The sequence below is a fragment of the Ailuropoda melanoleuca genome, chromosome 2, assembly GCF_002007445.2.
Source record: "Ailuropoda melanoleuca isolate Jingjing chromosome 2, ASM200744v2, whole genome shotgun sequence".
Lineage (NCBI taxonomy): Eukaryota > Metazoa > Chordata > Mammalia > Carnivora > Ursidae > Ailuropoda > Ailuropoda melanoleuca.
This window is the reverse complement of record NC_048219.1, coordinates 142,151,562-142,173,657: the sequence shown is the minus strand read 5'-3', so window position 1 is coordinate 142,173,657 and position 22,096 is coordinate 142,151,562. Positions and strand designations below refer to the sequence as shown.

Genomic DNA, 22,096 nt, shown 5'->3' with positions numbered 1-22,096 from the left:
CCAGTAATAATAATGCAAATCAGAATTCTGGATATACACAACAGAATGGAAGTCACCTAATGTGTGATTTTTGTTAGTATGCTTTCATTGATACATTGATCTATAGTGTCATATTTTAACCTAAGAGAATAACTTTATTAAAGCTAGTCTCTAAAGTACTTGGTCATTTTAGTGGTTCTTGGGATAGTTTTTGTATTCAACTTTACTTTATGAGGGTATTTTGATGTGTAATGCTTTTCATAAATCTCATAAATTCTCCTGATAAATAGTAACATAATCCCCCAGCAACCTAGGTGAGAGCAATCTGTCATCATTCGTTCAGTCAGCAGATGTTTGAGGGTATGCTAAAGTGTTCCAGGTAATGTTTTTTAGGTTCTTGAAATAGTAAAGAGACAGAATTCTCACTCATGAATTTTGTGTTTTAGTGGATGAAGACAAATAGAGTAATTTTAGATTGTGTTATGAAGAAAATAGAGTAGGGTTATGGAATAGTAGGGAACATGGAAAAACTATGGAGGATGGTGGTTATTTTAGGTAGGATGTTTGGGAAATACCTCCTTATAAGGAAATGGAATTAAAGTACAGATCTGAACATTAAGAAAGGAACCTGTTATTGAGATCTAGAGGAAAGAGTATTCCTGGAAGAGGGAATGAACTAAGGTAGCTGGAGCTTAGTGAATGAGAGGTGTTGGAAGATGAGATTGGAAGTAGGCCGGGGCCAGATGATACAGGCCATGGTAAGCTATTTGGATTTTTATTTATCTTTTTTTTTTAAAAAGATTTTATTTATTTATTTATTTATTTAAGATTATTTATTTATTCCAGAGAGACAGTGCTGTGGGGAGGGGTGGAGGGAGAGAGAGTTCCAAGCCGACTCCACGCTGAGCATGGAGCCCACAGATGTGGGGCTTGACTCATGACCCTGAGATCACAGCCTGAGCCAAAACCAAGAGTCAGATGCTCAACCCCGACTGCGCCACCCAGGTGCCCCTTAAAGGTTTCGTTTTTAAGTAATCTCATCGTGGAGCTCAAATTCACCACTTCAAGATCAAGAGTCCAATGCTCTACCAACTGAGCCAGCCAGGCACTCCTATTTATCTTTTTAATAATAGGAAAATACCAGAGGATTTTGAGTATGGAAATGATATCATTTTATTTATGTTTTAAAAAGATCCCTCTGGCAGATCCTTGTGACAGATGGGAATGGGGTGGGGTGGGTGGGCATTGGAATGGCAGAAGTCAACACAAGGCTAGTGTAATAATCTAGGCAAAAGAGGATACTGAATTTGGCTAGGCTAGTAATAAGGAAAGTCTGGGGAAGTGTGGAGTAAAGGGAGAATTAGGACTTCTGTTTTGGCTTTGTTAAATATGAAATGCTTATTAGATATTCAGGTGGATGGTTCAGGTAAACAGTTGGATACTCTTGTTTGGGCTAGAGATAAAATTTTGGGAGTCATTAATGTAGATAGATGTGACCGGATGAAATCTTATTTGGCTGCATGATAAGCTTGACAGGGAACTTTAAAAAAATGCCAACAACTTGGTGTTCAGCCTTTTCCCAATTCTAATTTAATTGCCCTGCATGAGGTTTAGGAAAGATCTATTTTAAAAGTCCCCAGGTGATTCTGAGGTGCAACTGGCTTGGAAATTAATAATATAGTAGAGACAGAATGTATAGAAGAGAGTATAGTGTCATTCTGACCTTCCAGTTATTTTTCTAGATTTTTTAAATGTACTGTTGAGCACAGAATCAAAGGTAACAGTGCACATGAGGAGGTTAAACAGCATGAGTGAGAACCAGCAGACAATAAGATTTGTTGAAACTCTAGATACTAGAATTCTCAAACACAGACCAACACAAACTGTTTACTATGGTCTAGGAGATAAAAGCCAATCTTGAGCACTTTGTTTAACAGAGTTAGAGACTATAACAAAAATGACATAGCAGATTTGTAAAAGAACCAAATAGAAATTTAGTAACTGAAACTTAAAACAGCCAAAATTGAGGGAAATCCTTGGAGCTGAATCCCATACATTTTAGCATTTAGGGGGTGAGAATTAGAGGGGGTGCCAGCAAAGGAAATAGAAGTAACTTCCAGGAGAGAGTGATATCCAGGAAGCCAAGTGAATATTAAGAATGGAGGAGAGAGTTCTTAACTTTTCAGATACTGTGAAAGGGTATTTAAGATGATAGAGAAATGGGATTCTGGTTATTGGTGACAAGTGGTTTCAATGGAGTGCTGGTGAGGAAGGCCTGAATAGAATGACTGAAAAGGAGATTAAGGGAAGAGGAAGTAGCGATAGTAATTACAGACTAATATTTTAAGAGTTTTTTCTGTTAAGAGGAATTTTGAAATAGGAGGTGGTAGCTGGGGGTGGGCTTGAGGTCCAGACAGTCTTGTGAATGTCTCAATAAAGAATGAGAAATTGATGATGCAGAAAGAAGGTATAATAGAGGAAAATTTTTAAGAGGGCAAGCAAGATGAAATACAGGACACAAGTATAAGGGTTGGCCACTGATAAAAGTAGGAATAATTATGTTTTAACACAAAGGGCATAAGATAGAGCTTTGCAGATGCAGATGTGGTTGGAAGATAAGGTAATTCTTATATTGCTTCTAATTTCCTCTTGTAATAAGAAACAAGCTGAGATGGAAGAGGAGGTCAGGTGATAGAAATTTAAGAAGGAAGAAGATATGAAATGGTCATCTGAGAGAATTGGAAAGTAAAATTACTGATGAAATGTAGAATTGCAGGGTTTACTGGGTCCCCACTTGAGTAATTAGCACAATCGTGTTGTTTTTTTTTTTCTCCTCCAGTACTCATAGCAGCTTGGATCCTGATGCGCAGGGTTAACTTTTCTCTGTTTCCTTGTAGAAAGTCCTTTTGGTTTTATCTCTGCCATGTTTTTGTGATCTGTTCTTCTCCATTCTCTTATTGTTAGTCTGGGTTTTACTGTTTTAGGTTATTGTTTATAACATTTAATCTTTTTTCATGCCTCAGTCTTTCCCCAGTGCATTTAAAATTCTTTTAAAAAAATGATTTCTTGAATAAGCAATAACTGCACAAGGCACAAATTCAGAAAGTATAAAAGGATAATTATAAAAAAGTTAGTTTTCTTCCCTCCTTATTTTAACCCTTCAATTCCCTACCCTAGAAGTAGCCATCATTACCAGGGTTGTTTTTTTTGTTTGTTTAATTTGTTACTGAAGTATAGATGCCATCTTTTTTTTTTTTTTTTCAGTGCGTGGAATATCTCTAGTGGAAGGATACATTTACAAACATTAACATACCTATATGTTCTCTGCCATTCTTAGAATTATATATACCCATTCTTCTGCATTTGAAATTTTTATGGTGGATCTCTTAATACTATAAAGCTCTCACATTCTTAGCAGTGGCAGTAACAGTATTCTATTGAACAGATACTTTGTCATTTATTTAATAAGATCGTTATTGATGGGTATTTATTTTCAGTCATACTTAAATAATATTGCTGTCAATATCCTTATATACATGTATTCTTTTTTCCCTTAGAGAAAGTATATATATCTGAAAGATATATATCTGGATGCAAAATTCCTGAATTAGAGATTACAGTATATGGATTTTAAATTTTGGAAAATACTGAAAATTGTTCCAATATATAATTTACATAAGTTCTCTTCCCTAAAAACAAGTCGCGCTGTTGCTTTCCTTAAAATCTTCACTGACTTCTCTATTGCCTTTATTTATTGTTTATTTCAACTGTATTTAGGTATAACTGATATGTAAAATTGTATTCCATTGCGTTTAAATTGAAGTCTTTTGAGTTCACAGATACTTAGAGAGTTCCTGCTGTGCCATATTTTGGGGATACCAAGATGCACTAAAGTTGTTCATAATCTAACAGGTTAGACCAGGGTTTCTCAATATCCACATCATTGATATTTTGGGCCTGATGATTGATTGTTGTCGGGGTCTCCTGTGCATTTATTTTGTAATTTTCTAAAGTTCGTTGTTGGGATCTCCAGTGTATTTTATTTGTAATTTTTAAATTTTTTTTTTATATTTTTAAAAGATTTTATTTATTTACTTATCAGAGAAAGCACGGGCAGGGGGAGTGGCAGGCAGAACAGGCAGAGGGAGAAGCAGGCTCCCCTTTGAGCAAGGAGCCCTATGTGGGACTCATCCCAAAACTCTGGGATTATGACCTGAGCTGAAGGCAGTCGCTTAACCCACTGAGCCACCCAGGCATTCCTCTCCTGTAGAACCATTTGGATTAGCAGACACGTAGAAGATTGTAATATAACATGGTAATGGTATACTAACATTGAACTACAGTACTTTAGGAGCAGAGAGGAGTAGTAACCTTATGGTTGACATCTTTAAAGGCTTAATTTAGGTGCTACCTTGTCCCATAGGCTTTTGTGACTCTTGCCTCCTTTAAATTATTGCTTGTTTAATAGCATCTATTTCCATTGTTTTGTATTATAGTTAACATGTTTTATCTTCTTTTGGAATTCATCAGTCATTTCTTACTCATTTTTTTTCCCTAGTGGAGAATGTATCTGTATTTTTTTTAATTTGAATTCTTACTCATTTCTTATTCATTTCTACCTCTGCTTTTATTGAGAATGAATAAATGAAGAAATATCAGTAGTAGATACAGAATAAATATAGATTTGTGTGGTAGTATATAAGGTAAATTTTACCTGTTTGCTTCTGAAATAATTAATTTTGTTCAGATGTTTGGGATGCATGGTACCTGTTTATTTCTTACCACTCTGAGTTGTGTAATTTTGTTAAATTTGTAGCTTTTCAAAGACTCGACATTTAGAATTATGTTTCAGAAATCTATAAACCTGTGGGGGGAAAAGCCAAGAGAAGCAAAAGGAATTTTAGATTTAGTCGTGCCTGAGTGCGAGGGAGTTGAAGAATTAAATGACTTTGCCTGAAGTCTTTTTTTTTTTTTTAACACTGTAGGTTTTGTGTATTCTAAGAATAACATGATTAAAGATTTTAAAAATACAAGTTCTGTATCTTTCAGCAATGCATACTGAAGTATTTGTGGATGAAATGTTGTATCTGGGATTTGTTTCAAAATAATATGGAGGCAGTGTAGATATAGAGAAACAGAATTGTCCCAGAGTTGATTGTTGAAGTTGGGTGATGGGTACATTGGGGTTTATTATATTGTTCTAATTTTGTATATATTTGAGCTTTCTTTACTAAAAAGTTTTTGGAAATGTAGGTCTTGTTCTCTCCTGTTTTCGATTAGGGGATATTTTGGATGGCTAAGTTGTTTTTTGGTGGTTTGTTTGTTTTTGGATTGCTAAGTTTCTAAAAAAGAAATTAATATATAAGATTGGACTTAATTTTCATGTCAAAAATCCCATGATTTTGGGTTACTGAACCTTGTTCAAAATAATAGCTTGGACAGGGTGTGAGAAATACTTAGTTGGCTCATAAGTGTCACACTATTTCAGTTATACTGGAATAAAGTAAGGAAGTAAGAATGCTAGACATTTCAAAAAAACAAATCCACAAGATTTGGTGATTAGCTATTGGAATAAAAGATTAGTCCTTTGTTTTAAAAAAGGTCATATCATTGGTAGAGTTGGGAAGGGAAACTGATCTGGGGAAGCAAAGGGAAAGCAGTTTTTTTGTTTTGTTTTGTTTTGAAGATTTTATTTATTTATTTGAGAGAGAGAGAGGGAAAGGGGAGAGGGAGAAGCAGACTCTGAGCTGAGCAGGGAGCCCCTATGAGGGGCTCCATCCCAGGACTCCAGGGTCATGCATGACCTGAGCCAAAGGCAGATGCTTAACCCACCCAGGCACCCAGGCGTCCTGGGAAAGCAGTTTTAATGGATTGGATTTGTAGTTCTAGGTTGAAATGACTGTTGGTAGTAGAGATAAAGGACTGAAATTCTGTAGAAGTGATGGACATGAAGTCATGAGGGTAGACAAAACTGAACAAGAGAGTTATAAAGGAAGGAGTTTTGGGAGATTTTTAGGGATGGGGAATATAAATTAGCTGATTGTTAGCATCAATAAAACATGCAGAAAAACATGTATACTTTCTACCGTTTCTAGGATATTTTTGTAGGATTATAAAGCTTTAGGGGGTGAGGGGCGCCTGGGTGGCTCGAAGTCGGTTAAGTGTCTGCGTTCGTCTCGGGTTATGATCTCCAGGTGCGGGTATCCAGCCCCACCTCAGGCTCCCTGCTCAGCAGAGTCCCTCCCCCTCTGCCACTCCCCCTTGCTTGTGGTTTCTCTCGCAAATAAATAGAAAAATTCAAAAAAAAAATAAAGCTTTAGGGAGTGATAACTTCTTTGGGTAGCAGAAAGACAGGCATTTATCTGTCTCCTGATTTCTGGCATCAGAAAATTTAGTTTGGACTCCATAGATTTGGTTTCGGATGTTTTGTTGGTTGGGATTTGGCTTTGCCTGATTATTTTATCTCAGAAAAGCATCCACGTGGATTGCTTATCAGTTCTGTTACCACCTTTGCTTTATTTAAAAGAGCTTATTTTATTCTAAACTCTTAATTAATAAGTTAGAACACTAGACTTCAAAACAAAGATTTTATAAAGAGGAGTTAAATGCTCTATGAAACCAGTCCACATATATACTGGTTCATTTATTACCTAAGCAACATTTGCTGTCTTATTTACATAAGCCCCTCCTTGTGATGCTTTTTTATTGCCTACTACATATAACTCACTGTGATACTGTTTTTAATTCCCAGCATTTCATCTAATCCAGCCATTATCTTGGGTCCTCAAATATGCTAAAATTCCTTATTTGGATGCTTATGTGAAGGTAGAATAGAATTTAATAAGCATTTATCTATTGGATGAAAAGGGTTTCAGCCTTAAACCTGTGAAAATAAAGCGTTAGGCTTTGAAGTAATACCTTATATTTTGGTTAAATAAATAGGCAATTAATTTTTTTGTTACAGTGTTAAATGGCAGCAAGTTAACTTATAAAGATGATAAGGAAATCTTTTTGAAAAATGGTAAAAATATCCTTAGTTTCAAATACTATTATTTGTCTCCTAATTTTTTTTTTCACCACACTTTTGAGGAATTTGGCGTTTCCTCTCCCGTTTAGTTTTTTTTTTTTTTCAGCCTGTACTTGTTTCAGCAGCTGTAATCAAGTACTTAGGCTTCGTTCAAGAAGTTAAAGATTTTTGAAGTACTTGTTTGCCAAAGTGAAGTAAAAGGAATAGTATTTGAGCTCTAGTCATGTTTTTTCAATTGCTCTTACCAGACCTTCAGAAACCTTGTTGAAGAAAAAATTATGTTCCATAGTAAAGAAACTATATGTATTCTAGAGTTCGAGTTTTAACTAGCTAGTAGTAGAAGTAGCTTACTCCTTTATTGTTTTGCATTTGAAGTAGGTATATATTGGCAAAAAAGAAAAAATTCTAATTCCTTAAGACGTAATTTGAAAGTGTTAAAATATGATTTAAAAAATGGATATAGTAGTCATTAGTGCTGTCTACCTAATACTTCAGCTTTTCTTTCTGGGTACACCCAAGTTTGGGTGTAGCCATTTGGTTTGCTTTGGCCAGTGAAATATACCAGAGTGACTACTAGCCTTAAACCGTCAGTGAGGAAAGGATGCAGAATACCCTCAGCTGACATATGATGGACATGAGTAAAAAGATGAACACAGAAATTTCAGGGCTTGCTTGCTACTGCAACTTAATTTTGCCCTGCATGTCTAATGGTAGCTACTAGCTCAGCTGCTAGCTGCCTGATGCAGCTAAGCACTTAAATTATGGCTAGACTGAATTCAGATGTGACTAAGTGTAACATACAAACTGGATTTGAAGATTTAGTATGGAAGAAAAATAAGAATGTAAAATATCTCAATTTCTATAGTGCTTACAGGTTGAAATGTAATTATTTTGGGTATATTGAAATATTATTAAAATTCCACTGTTTTTAAGTTTTTTATGTGGCTTCTAGAAAACTTAAAATTATATATGTGATTTGTATTATGTTTCTGTTGGGCAGCATCTATGTAGCCTATCCTCACTAAAATTAAAATTGTTATAGTAGGGTACGCAGTAGGGTGCCCTAACAAAAAATCCTCAGATATGGCTACCTTGGTTTGAGGATCAGGCAGCAAGGAAACTGATATTAGAGACTAGGAAGATGGAGTGTAGAGAAGCCATCTGGTAAAACTTGCCTGTAGTAACTTGCATTTTTAGCTTTATGGGATGAAGTTGGACAACAATTGTATTTTAACTGCTGTTGGCTCCATTTGACAAGATACATGGAGGAAATGAGCTAGAAAATGATTGGCTGGTTTGCAAATAGGAATGAGAATCTATACAGAGGACAGAAATGGGGGATTTGTAGGATTGGAAGAAGCAACTGCTTTTCAGCTTCAGTCAGGTGAACTGAGAAGTCTTTTGAGAAGATAATTAAAACTGTCTAATGGCAGGGATCCAACAAGGTTATGACCGTCATTTGTTGTTAAAATATCTGAATGGATTAAGGTGACTCAGAGTGATAGTCTGCTAATTCATTTTGGTTAGGGTAGAGAGACTAAAGGTATGGATTCCCTACTAACCCCAGGTAAAGGTAAGCCCAAGGTACTCACAGTTACGTAGAGAGAAGTAGACACAGTCTCATGTGACAGTAAAGCAAAGAAATCTAGTCAGTCTAAAAGCTGTGTCTAGAAAAAAAAAGCTGTGGTCTATATATTGGCACTTGGAAATAGCTAGAATCAAATAGATAAGAACCTTCTAAGTTTTTCAGGGAGTTGTGTAGCCAAAGAAACCACAAGCATGAAAAAAGTGTGAAAAAAAATTGTAACTAATTGAGATTTAATGTTCTTGGTCCCTGCCCCCTAACCTTCTACTAGCAGGCTGAGAATTCTGCTTAGCTGAGCAGGCACACTCTGTGTCTACTTTCCTGGCAGTGAGGAGGGTTAACGGACAAGGAAAGACATCCTGGAGGGCGGAGCTAAGAAAGCAGCACAGAGAACACCGTACTGAGAAGTTCCTCCCAGTGATGAGGCAGAGCCTACCTGGCCCTCTGTCTGTTCAGTGGGGTTTATGAATTACCATGAACCACTGACTGTTTTATCTCCTTTTCCTCTTTTTCTGAATAGGAGTGTTTTTTAATGGTTATACTTACTTCGTTCTTACCTCATTTTTATAGTTATCCTTACCTCATGAGTATGTTTATATATATCATTGTGTATTTTGTGTGTGGGTGGAGCTAGATAACTTGTTTTAGTAAATGGGTTTCAGTAAAGAGGGGCCACATCTGGACATGATAGAGAGGTTTTTTCCGTATCATCCATAGATCTGGTCTTTGAGCTTGATGCTGTTAACTAGATGGGAGTTTTGGTTTATCTTCTGCAGGGAGGGTACAGGCGTATTCCACTTGTAGGAAGGAGAATAAATTGAATGTTTGACCAGCAAGGGATCTTGGGAGTCAGGATTCTTCATAAATAGTCCAATTCTGTTCTCTTGGTTTTTCCTGTCCTTTTGAAGTCAGTCGTGGCCGTGTGATTTATTATGGCCAGTAAAATGTGAAGGGAAGTTTAAAGCAGGATGTGATTTACCACATTCCCTTTTATACTTCCTTGTCAAGGCAGTCTTGGAAGCATGTATCAAGTAGAGTTTAGGTTTCTGAGGGACTGATAAGCAGATCCCCTTCTGCCAACCTGAATTGGACATGTAAAATTAGTGAGAAATAAATAATTTTTTTGTGTCAAGCCATTGAGATTTTGGGATTGTTTGTTACTATAGCATAACCTTACTAGTCCTGCTTGATGTGTTAGGTTATGATTTTAGTCACAGTAGGTGCTCATTAAATGTTTGAATTGGAGACACTGGAATTTGAGGGCAAAGGAAAATGTACAGATTCTAAAACTGCTGAGATGCAGCTTTTTGGTTTATAGTTCTTGTAATAAATAGCCAAGCCCACACAGTGACTAAGTGCCCTCTGACATAGGTGATATGGCAAAGAGATTATGTAGGTAGAGGACAAAGGAAAAATTTGAAAACAATGAAACTTGTAATATACAACTAAAAATAACTGTTCAAAGTTATACATACGTGGTATGGTTTCCTATTTCTGATGATAGTGACTCAAATTAAGATTGTTGAAAATACACAAAGTGTTTTGAATAATCCTTAGGGGAAAAAAATGGCTTTTTTTTTTTCTCAAAGATTTATTTATTTTTAGAGACAGAGCAAGAGAATGAATATGAGTCGGGGGAGGGTGAGGCAGAGGGAGAGAATCCCCAAGCAGACTCCTTGCTGAGCATGGAGTCCGTGGGCTCCTCATGGGGCTCAATCCCATTACCCATGAGATCATGATCTAAGCTGAAACCAACTGAACCACCCAGGTGCCCCAAAACAGGCATTTCTAAAACAATTGAAGAAAGGGAATCTTTTGTTTAATGTGTTTTTTTTTTAATTTGTTTTTTTGTTTGTTTTTTAATGAGGGAGCAGGGGAAAACCCCAAACCATTAGTTTTTCTACCCATTTAGTTTATAGCGTCCTTTAAGGACAGTTTGAAAACCCCTAGGCTGGAGCAGGTGTAGGCACTGTGGTGTACTTTTTGGGGTTTGGGTTTCTTAGGAGAAGCCTCAGATTCTTCAGGCTTAATTTTTCAAGTATTCATATACAATTTTTAACAATCCTGGCTGATTTCCAAGTTTCAAACTGGCTTAGAAGATAGACGTTAGAAAGGATGAAGGGTATGTGGCTTGGGAGATGGAGAGAGTTGATACCACTAGAGTTGGGAAGAGGCAAAAAAAATAAAAATTTGAATTCTGGACTTATTTTAGTGTAGTGTTTCAGGGCTTGTCTTAATACTATAAATTATTTTTAATAATGAGTTGGAGTCATTAAACAAAGATTAAATATTTTCAGGTTCCTGCTAAAGAAAGTAGGTAAGTGTGTAATTAATTCTGGAGAGATTTCTGCTCAAAATATGGTAGGTAACCTGTAGTCATCTTGTAAACTACCATCCTAAACAGCTCATGCCCTGAAGGTTTTGAATTTAGAAGTTTTTGATGTATTTTTAAAGTGGTATGCATGTAATTAAACATTGAAGTAGTAATAATACTTTTCTAATGCTTAATTTTTTAAAAAAACGTTTTTATAATTAAAAATTAATGAAAAGAGCCCCAGGGTATTTAAATTTGAGAAAATGAACTTATATTATGCCATATGCCATTGCCATTGTATTTCAAGAAGTTATGGTGATAATGTATAATATCTAAAAAGCATAACTGAAATCTGTGATGGCTTTTTTGTTTGTTTGTTTTGGTTTTTGAGAAGGGGGGGGCAGAGGGAAAAGGAGAGAGAGAGAATCTTAAGCAGGTTCAGGGCTCAATGTCACCATCCTGAGATGACCTGAGCTGAAATCAAAAGTCCGACAGGTAACTGACTGATGCCCCTGTAATGGCTTTTTTTTTTTTTTAAAGGACTATTTTAAGAGATGATTGCAAACCATGTAATTTGGAAGAGAGTTTTCTTGGAACGTGAAATGAGATTGGATTAGTAATAAAATCAGTGTAGAACTATTTTTTGCTTTCTTTTTTTTTTTAAAAATTTTATTTATTTGACAGAGCGAGAGAGAGAGCATGCACAAGCAGGGGGAGCAGCAGGCAGAGGGAAGGAAGAAGCAGGCTCCCTGCTGAGCAGAGAGCCTGATGTGGGGCTCTGTCCCAGAACCCTGGGATCATGACCTGAGCCCAAGGCAGGTACTTAACCATCTGAGCCACCCTGGTGTCCCTATTTTTTTACATTCTTGATGAATAATGTAAATATATATATATATATGTATATGTATGTATCTGTGTGTGTGTATGTGTGTATATATATATATATATATATGAACATGTAGGAAGATACATTTATTGGGTAGGTGGCATGAAAACTGAGAATAGGATTTGCCAGGTGGGGTTAAAAAACCATATATATATATTGTTTGCTGCTTTTGTATATCCCCCCCTTTTACTAAACTGAAGAAAAATATTTTTTTAAAAAAGATTTATTTATTAATTTGAGAGAGATTGGGAGCATGAGTGGAGGAGGGGCAGAGGGGGAGAATCTCAGGCAGGCTCCCTGCTGGGCACAGAGCCCTGTGGCCGGCTTGATGAGATGATGACCTGAGCTGAAATTACAAGTTGGATGCATAACTGATTGAGCCACCTGGATGCCCAGAAAAATATTTTTTTTAAAGTGTAATTTTGTCCTCAACTTACTTAGACTAGGAAGGTGTTGGCTTATGCCGGGGATAGAATGTTTTTAGAAGATTAGGTGGTAAGGAGGTAAATTTCTATCGGATCCAGTATTTTATGGTCACAGTTGGTTTTGAATAAAGAGCAATGTTATATCTCCCAGTTTAATTATTTAATATTATTCATAATATGTGATTTCTGTTTCTTTTTAGTTGTATCCAAAAATTGAATCTACTTTTAGGATGGATATTTTAGTACTATTAAGATTTGAATAGTCAGAGCTGTGACAGCTGCTTGTAACAAATCACTTTCTTGTTGTTTCTTATCAGTCAAGAATTATTGGGAACTATCATCCTTTTTGGTATTTTAACCTGGAGAAGTGGTGGAGAACAACTTTTTTTTTTTTAAACTTCAGAGTAACTTTAAAGTAGTCTTTTCTTATCTGAAGGAGAGAGGAAAACTAGTCTCTAAAACTTACGGGGGAAGCGAGGAGCCTTGGGAAGCAATACTGTCTACAGTAATATGTTGATATGTTCCTTCATAGTTATTCTGAACTACTTATCTGTGACATTGAAGATTTTATCTGTGAGGTTCCTAAAATGAAGTCCTCTATGGTGGGAAGCAACAAGGGAGATTTTTCCAGATTTTTTTTATTATGGTAAAAAGCACATAACATTAAATTTACCATCTTGACATATTTAAGTGTACAGTTGTGTAGTGTTAAATATACTCACAGTTAGGCTACAGATCTCTAGAACTTTTCATCTTAAAAACTAAAACTCTGTATCCATTTCCCCCTTCCCACTCCCTAGCCCAACTACCTTTCTACTTTGTTTCTGTGATTTTGACTACTTTAGATACTTCATATTAGAAGAATCATACAGCACTTGTTCTTTTGTGAATGGCTTATTTCACTTAGCATATATGTTCTCAAGGTTCATCCATGTTGTAGCATGTAACAGGATTTCTTTCTTTTTTAAGGCTGCACAATATTGCATTGTATGTATACACAACATTTTCTTTATCCTCCCTAGATTTTAAGTCACATTAATTTGACTTGGTCAAACTACAGTTAAAGTTACATATTCATATGTTGGGAAGCTTACTTAAGCTGCTGTTCCTGGGAACTAACCCTGGTAGAGAACTGATTCTTAGCAATACTTGCAGTATGTTTCACATAATTCTTTGTCTTAATGTCCTGGCTCTATCTATTTTCAGTTATGTGCCTTCTAACTACTTCAAACTAACCTTGTTTTCTTAGGTAGAAAGTAGGGGAATATATATTAAGAACTTAATGGTGTCTGACAAGTATATCTTAAGTGCTAGTTATTATCATCATCATCATCTGATAGAACACTGTTCCCTTAACAGAGACTTATCTAGTACTTCAGATTAAATAAAGTGAAGTTAATATTTTACTATTTACAGTGTATTAATTGTAAGTCACATGGTATTTTTCTTACATATTTTTGATTTGGCTATAAAATGAGGTCTTCTATAAGGCATGTTAGAAAATCAGTTATTTCTAATTGTGTTTACATCTGTGTATGTATATCCTGTAAAAGGTTGTATTGTCTAGATTTGCTAGGATGAATAATGCTATTGTGTAATCTCCAATTGGGTAGAAAAGCTTTGAAGATAATTTGGAAAAACTGCTATGAAAAAACAGAAGGGAGGATTTAAAAAAGGTTAGTTGAGATGAAATTAAGGATTAATTTTAAATGGGGAGAAGGGAGCAGTGATAGAATAGCAATCCAGATCTGGGGAGATAGGGTTTGTGGGAAAGAGACTGCTCATGTACATATATTTTGTTTATAATAGGTAAAGGAATAAAATTTGGTTTTATAACTATCCTCTCAAGTGTTAACTTTTGATTAAGCTAGCAAAGTTGTATTTATAAGAATCCATGTCTGTAGTTGAAAACTATCTCCTTGAAAGAAAAATTGGAAAAAAAAAGACTTGGTAGCTCTGACATGTCCTTAGGAATCTGAATAGTTATGAATGTGAAAATCTAATTAAAATAATACATGCGATCTTATAGGATTATCCTATAATTCTGTTTAGGTGATTTTTTTTTTAATGGCAGGTGAAACTGATTAAAGGGAAAATGTAAAATAAACTTTAGAATCAAATGAAGTAATTTCATCAAGGCTTAAAAAATTGAAGGCAGAGAATATGAAAGCCTTTGATAAGACCAACAAAATCCTAATGATTTGCTATTGATAAAGGAGAATATCTCATTTTATCAATATTACTGTAATTCATATTTATCCAGTGTTAGTTATTTAAATTAAATATGCATATTCCAGACCTGATAAACCAGTTAAGAATGTATCTTAAATATTCCATTAGCTCTATTGATAAATAATTAGCCAGTTAGTCGTAGGAGGAAGCATTTAGCGTTTTCTGGTAATATTTTTAATAGAAATCTAGGCCTGCCCTGAGTTATTAATGCTTAACTAATATTGATTATACAGATTATCATTGGTGCCTTCATTAATTCCATGTCAGCTGTGTTTGTGTTACTTTTGCTATGCCTGCTCACTCCCTCACTTTTTATATGCTTTTAGCATGCTGCTGCCTATTGCTGTTTATATATGCTTGAATTAAATGGATTTATATTTTCTGGTTTTAACTGAATAACCTTCAGAGTGAACAAGTGGCTTTAATATCCATGTAAAGAAACCATGGATTGACTAGAAAAGAAAATGAAAGTTTCACTGAACAACAAGACAGTGGCAGAGTAGTCACTTTCTATCTACTATTGATAACATTGAATCTTGTCCTAAATATTTTGTTGTGACATATTACCTAATATTGAGCTATCATAATTAACAATGAAATTAAAATTGTTTATCTTCTATATGCATTTGAGTGTTTCACAATATTTTATAATCAGAGTGTATAATATTTATGGGGTGTATATTCACAGCTTTACTAATAGTGCCGTACAGTCAGAAAGATTTGGAGACCGCTGGCTGGCTTTATCTTCCTAATACACAAAAGCAGCCAAACTCTTTAAAGTCAGCAGTGCTATTTAGTGGTGGCTATGGGAAGTTAGTTTAACCCTCACCACACTCCTGCACCCCAGGAGATTTTGCTTCTATCACATTCTTTCTCCTTTTTTGGTATTTCTGTACTTAAAGTGTATTGATAACATGTTCAACTGTATGATTCTCTCAATTTCATGTTTGTCCATAGGCTATACAAGAAAATTAGTCTGTATAACCCTATTGCATGTGTGTATGTCTGTCGTGTGTATTTCATCATTTAAAGTCCCTGTTTTCTCTCTTTTCCTTCAAGTCTTGGCCAGATATGTAGTTAATTTTTTTCATTTCTGTATCCCTTTGTTTTATTAGGGTAGGCCTTGAAAACAACCATAATCATGAGATAGTACTGTCATATACCAGACCAGATGAAAAGGAAATTTAAACATTTTGAGGTTGAGAGTAAATATAATTAAAAAAAATAGTACTGTTTATAAAGTTCTTAAATGTGTATGCAAATCTGTTTGCATTGCTTAAATTTTTTTGCATTTAAATTTGTTTTTCCTTACGCACCCAAAGTCATGTTTAAATGAGCATATTCATTTTTTGTATTGCTAGTGTATATTATACATGTATTGCTACTAGACATGTAAATCTGCCTTTGTTGGCTAGCTTAGGAATTTCAATGACATTTTTATAATGCTTGCTTTCCCAGCATAACTCTTGGGAAGTATTGTATATACTTGTTTCCAATTCATCTTCCATTCTTTTGAATCTACTCTAGGCAGGGCTGTGTCCTAACTTCTTTACTGGAACAGCTTTTGTCAAGGTCACCTGTGATTACCACATTTTTACATCCAAAAGTCATTTCCTTTTTTTTTTTTAAGATTTTATTTATTTATTCGACAGAGATAGAGACAGCCAGCCAGAGAGGGAACAGAAGCAGGGAGAGTGGGAGAGGAAGAAGCAGGCTCATAGCAGAGGAGCCTGATGTGGTGCTCGATCCCATAATGCCGGGATCACGCCCTGAGCCGAAGGCAGACGCTTAACCGCTGTGCCACCCGGGCGCCCCCAAAAGTCATTTCTTAGTCTTCATTTTAGTTGACTTATCAAGCATTGACACTTCTGATTATGTTCTTCTTGAAATGATTGCTTCACTTGCTTTCAGAACACTAGTTTCCTCCTGTCTTCACTGGCTGGTTCTTTTTAATCTCGTATTTGTTAACTTTGAAGTGCCCTAGAGTTTCCTCTTATCTGTACTCTATTCCAGGGCACTCTCAGTAACCAACTGTGTATGCTGATGATGTCCAAATTTATAACTGCAGGCCATACTTTTGCCTGAACTCCAGACCCATCAACTGTCTGAGTAGCATCATCATTTGGTTATATCTTCAGCACCTCAAAACTTGCATATCCAAAAATGGGCCCCTGATTGGCACCCCTCCCCCACAATCTTTTCTGCTTCTAGTCTACCCTAAGTTAATGGCACAGGAAAAAACCCTTAGAATTGTCTTTAACTCCTTTCTTGTTCTCACACGTCACAAAAAACCCTGTTACTAAACTTGTTAGCAATGTCTTTGACTCTACCTACAAAATACTTACTGGCCAATCCTTACTATTTCCTCATTAACACCTTAGTTTTAGGCCACGATCATTTTTTGCTTTGGTAATTATATAGTAGCTTCCTAATTTAATTAGTCTTCCTACTTATGCCTTTGCCTCCCAACAGTCTCTTAAGTGCAATAACTAGAGTGATCTTGAATCTATTTTAATAAAAATGTAATTTAAATTATATCACCCCTCTACTCTTAATCCCTTGGTGGCTTCCCTCACTCTGAATGAAATGTAAAGTCCTTATAGTGGCCTGTGTAATACACAATGTGTAACATCATATATAATGTTATCTCCCCCATATTTTTTACCTTTGTGATCTTATCACTTACTATACTTTATCCGAAGTCATTTCATTCTAGCCACACAGGCCCCCTTCCTTTTCCCTGAATACACCAAGAATACATCCAACTTTCTTTTTTTTCTGCCCAGAATACTTTCCTCCACCTTACCTGATCCTTTGCCTCTAGGCAGTTTTCTCTGACCACTCTAAAACACCCAGTACCTCACTCCTTTTACTTCCTGCCTCTCTTTACCATTTTTTCCATACCACTTTATCACCTAAAATACTGTGTATGTGCTTATTTGTTCTGTCTTCTTCCAACTAAAAAGGAAACTTGATAAAGGTATGAACTTAATTCTTGTTAACTGTTTTATCCTTAGAATCTACAACAGTGACTGGCACATTGTCACTCACATACTTACTGAGTGAATAACATTATATTTTAAACTTCAGTTTATGGGCTTACTTTTTAGAGCACACTCATCTTAAGGGTTTTGTTTTGTTTTAAATTCCTATATTGGGGGAAGGTGTTAAAATTGATTATATAGGAACTAGAGATGAAGCCACAACAAAAGAAGTTGACTGACATAGCATTCCTAAGTAATCTTCTGTAGATTACTAAAAGAAAAAAAAATCAATTTAGAATAATACGTATATCAAAGTGTAATTGACTAAAAGTATATTGAGTAGAAGTATATTGAATATACATTCAGAAAAATGTAAAATCGTATGTGTATAATTTGATGAATTTCCATAAAATGAATACCTAGGAAAAATTACCACCCAGATCAGGAGAATAAGATATTACCAACAACCGAGCAATCTACCTATACCCAGTCATTATCCCTCTTAAAGGTAGGCAGTCACCGTTCAGTAGTTTTACCTGTTGTTTTGAGCTTTATATAAATGGAATTTCGAGGGAGAGAGAGAGAAAAAGAAAAAAAGCATGTATGAGTGAGCCTTTTGTTTAAAATTGCGACATTCATTTCTGTTGCATATAGGTGGTTAATTTTCATTGTTTTAACATATTTCATTGTATGAATGAATATATCATGATTTATTTTCCATTCCAATACCAGTGGATATTGGAATTGTTTCATTTTAAGGTGAATTTTTATACTTTTGGTGTCATGTGTATGCATTTCTGTTGTAGTAAAATTCCTTGAGATATAGGGTATATATGGGTTTAGTTTTAGAAGATGCAGTCAAAAGATTTTCCAAAGTTATACCAATTTACACACCCACCAGTAGTGTGGGAGAGTTTCAGTTCCACTGCTTTGCCAGCAGTTGGCCTGGTCTATTTTGAATTTTAACCATTTGGTGGTATGTAGAATATCATTGTGATATTAATTTTTATTTTCCTGATACCTGATGATAATGGGTACCATTTTGTACTTGTGTGGGCCATTTTAATGGATTATTATTTCCCCTTCTTCTGAGCCTTATAAATCATAGATTTCTAAGAATAGGTAGGAACCACATGTAGGACATTAATAGAGCACAGTAAAAAATATTTTCCTGTCATCTACACTAAGATATTGAGGAAGATGTGACCTTGACCGCCTAGTACTGGAGACTTATTTTTAAGGTGTCTGTAATTAAATTGGTATGCAGTTAGCAAAGGGGAATTATTTTGGATTTATTGGATTAATTAATTTTATCATTAAGAGTCTAAAATACCCCATATTGTGTATGAGCAAGTGAAGTGATTAAAATTGGTGTACCACTTGTTGGGCTATTACTCTATTATTTTTAGTGAGCACTTTGTGGTCCTGTCCCCATGAAATGACTCTTAATCTTATTAAAAAATCTTCTCTTTATGTATTATTTGCAGATAGAAGGAGCATAGAGAAGTAGAGGGCAGAGTCTGTCCAGGTAGATTATTACCTATATTGGAAATTCCTCCTTAGGGAAGGTTTGTTCATTTAGTTAGATTGTATTTTCTGAGCACCTTGGAGTGAAGCATTCATTATCTAAAGGGATGTATGAGCCAATAAATATAACTCTACCATAAGCATATATAAAGGAGATGACATTTGAACTAGCCTTGAAGAATAAATGGAGGTTAGTTAGATAAAAACAGAAAGAACTAGAAAACAATCTAGGCAAGACACACACGAGAGTGACATTGAGAAAGGGCGTATATTTTGAAAATGATGAGCATTTTAGTGTTTTTAATACTGAAGTTGGAAGAGGAGGTTGGGGCCAGATTGAGAACATTCTTGAATACCAAGTTAATGAGTTTGGTCTGTATACTGTAGAAAATAGAGAATTAGTATGTTTATCAGGAAAGTGATGCTATTAGATTTTTATTTAGGAAGAAACTTCTAGAAGCTGTGGAGAAGATGGATTGGCAAAAGAGGGAGATGAGAGGCTGGGAATGGACTGACGGGAGTCACCTAGAGTTGATAGTTTGAGCAATTAGGTGGCTTGTAATGCTGTAAACTAAGGGGGATGAAAGGAGAAAGTTTGGTAGGTGGACAAGATGTGTTCAGTTTATATATTAAGTTTTATGTGCCTGTGTTATATTCAGATGCAGTAAGAAAGAAAACTAAACTGAATATTCATGTCCATGACACATTGTTTAAACGTATTTTGTAGGAGCAGGAATATGCTATAATACGCTCACCCCCTCAGTCAAGTTACATTTCATTCTTGCACTCTCATCAGTTGCTTTTTTTGTTACTCTTTATGTCTGTAAATCTTTTCTTCTCTTTAGACTCCTTTATCCATTCTTGATATTACTATTTTGTCCTCCCTTTTACCTACTGTCTTGCCACAATAATGTAAGATAATCAGCTTTTAAAACATCTGATAAAATTCCTCATTTTATGGACTTCAAACTTACCCAACTCTGGATATGTGATATCCATATATTTTGTATTTTATTTAACTCATAAAGCTAGTACTATGCAATATTCAAGTACTTAAGTATTTTGTCATAGTGATGAACAGACACCTGATTATAAAGGAACAGAGGTTAGTACTCATTTATGTTGTGTATTTGGAGGAATTTTATACATAGTCTAATTCTTCATTCTTTCACTGAGGAAAGAGAAACCAATTTTCCCTTAATTTCTAGCCATCGGATTCTCTCTGGGTATGGAGCCTAGCACAGTTCATGGCACCTAGTAGCTAATTATTTACTGGACAAATGAATGTGCTTGTATCTTTTCTTACCTCATGTAATAGAGGAAATTGTGGTGGTGCTCCATCAGCTAAACCTGTAAGTGCTGTGGCTCATCCCCTCCTCACATTTTAGGGATTTCAGTCCTGTGTTTTCAATCTATCTGTAATGGATATTTCTCATAAGTATTTAAATGTGTTAAAGTTTTTCCTATCTTTAAAACCAAAACACTCCTCCCCTTAATTCTCCTCTTTGGTCCCCTTAAGCTACTGCCATGTTTTTGTCTCTCAAACCAGACTTCTTGAAAAACTTATCTGTACATATTGTTAAATACTTTTTCACTTCTTGCCCATGTTCTTAGTTTAGTTTCTTCATTTATATGCAATATTTGATGTCAACTACTTCTTTCTTTCTTGAAATACATTCTTTCCTTTCTTTGATGTAGCACATTTTCCTGGATACTAATTTCCTTTGCAGGTTCCTCCTCTTCTGCCTATTCCTTAAATGTTTATATTCCTCATAGGCTACTTTCTTTTCTAATCCTATTTATAGTTGTGGTGTAATCTCACCTACTTCTTTGAATAGACTCCATCACTGTACATATACTGAGAATTTTTTTTTTTTAAGATTTGTATATTTATTTTAGAGAGAGAGTGTGTGCACAAGAGGGGGGGAGCGGCAGAGGGAGGGGGGAAAGAGAATCTCAAGCAGACCCCTGCTGAGCGTGGAGCCTGATTCAGGGCTCTGTTTCACAACCCTGAGATCATGACCTGAGCCAAAACCAAGAGTTAGATGCTCAACTGAGCCACCCAGCACCCCTATACTGGTAATTTCTGTGTTGCTATAACTTGTCTCTTTTTTTGAGCTCCAGAGCTGTAGGTCCAGCTTCTTTACTTTTATGTCTCATAAACAGTTCAGACTCCATCGTCTTGAACCTTGAACTCATTAATTGTCCTTCTTTACCTATACTTGGACCTTCTCCAGTATTCCTGTCCTAGTGAATGGTACCACTAATACCCTGTTGCCCAGGCTAGACTCCCCTTTCTTCCTACTTTTCTCCTTGATTCTTAGTTGTGGTTATTCTGATCAAATAAACTCGTTTTAAACTGTTTGAGACATTTTTCTTGATTGTTGGCTATATATTCTAGTTTTCATTAGTTAAAATTCAGGAGTTACTTGGCACATTTGATTTTTAAAGGCTATTTTTGCCCTAATTATTAGTGACTGATATAGATCTAAAATAATAAGTTTCTGTTAAGATTTTTAGTTTACATAAATCAAAATAAAAATCTGCAAGAATTTGTTTTTTACCAAAGATGGTTATATTCAGTTTTGTTCTAAATCCTGTATTGTTTGTTTAAAAAAGTTTCCTGAGATGAAAAAACATAGAAAATGATACTGTAACATTATCAGTATAAATAAAAATGATTGGCTCTGCTGAGAAAATGACCTAACTTGCTGCCATGTCCATTCTTCCTTACCATTGCATCCTCATTTTGTTACCTAGTCTGTTGTAATAAAACTTGAAAATAGAAACTCTCATATTTCTGTACCTTCTTCCACAGTGATGTTATGGCCATTATAGGTATTTTAGTAATGTTTGACTTAATTTAAAGCTTAAATTTGTGAGTAACAGATTCAAGTGAATGACCCCTTCTTTTGCATTTACATGGTACCTAGAGATAGGGATGATTAATTGATACAGGTTATGAAAAAGAGGTTTAAGCATTAGATTTTGTTCTAATCTGAATCTACTGTTGAATTTATTGACTAGTTGAACAATATATAATTGAAGTTTCAGAATTGATTCAGCTTGCTCAAAAAAAATTACTTGTTTTTCTTAATCTTTTAAAAAGCAAGCTCTCATGCTGGCTTTATTCCCTT

General features: G+C 35.2%; 1 protein-coding gene across 1 annotated transcript in view; it reads left to right on the top strand.

The window, feature by feature from the left end:
• The window catches only part of SP3 (Sp3 transcription factor), a 55,358-nt gene that overhangs the window by 22,357 nt on the left and 10,905 nt on the right, over positions 1-22,096 (top strand). The gene's annotated exons all lie outside the window — the stretch shown is intronic.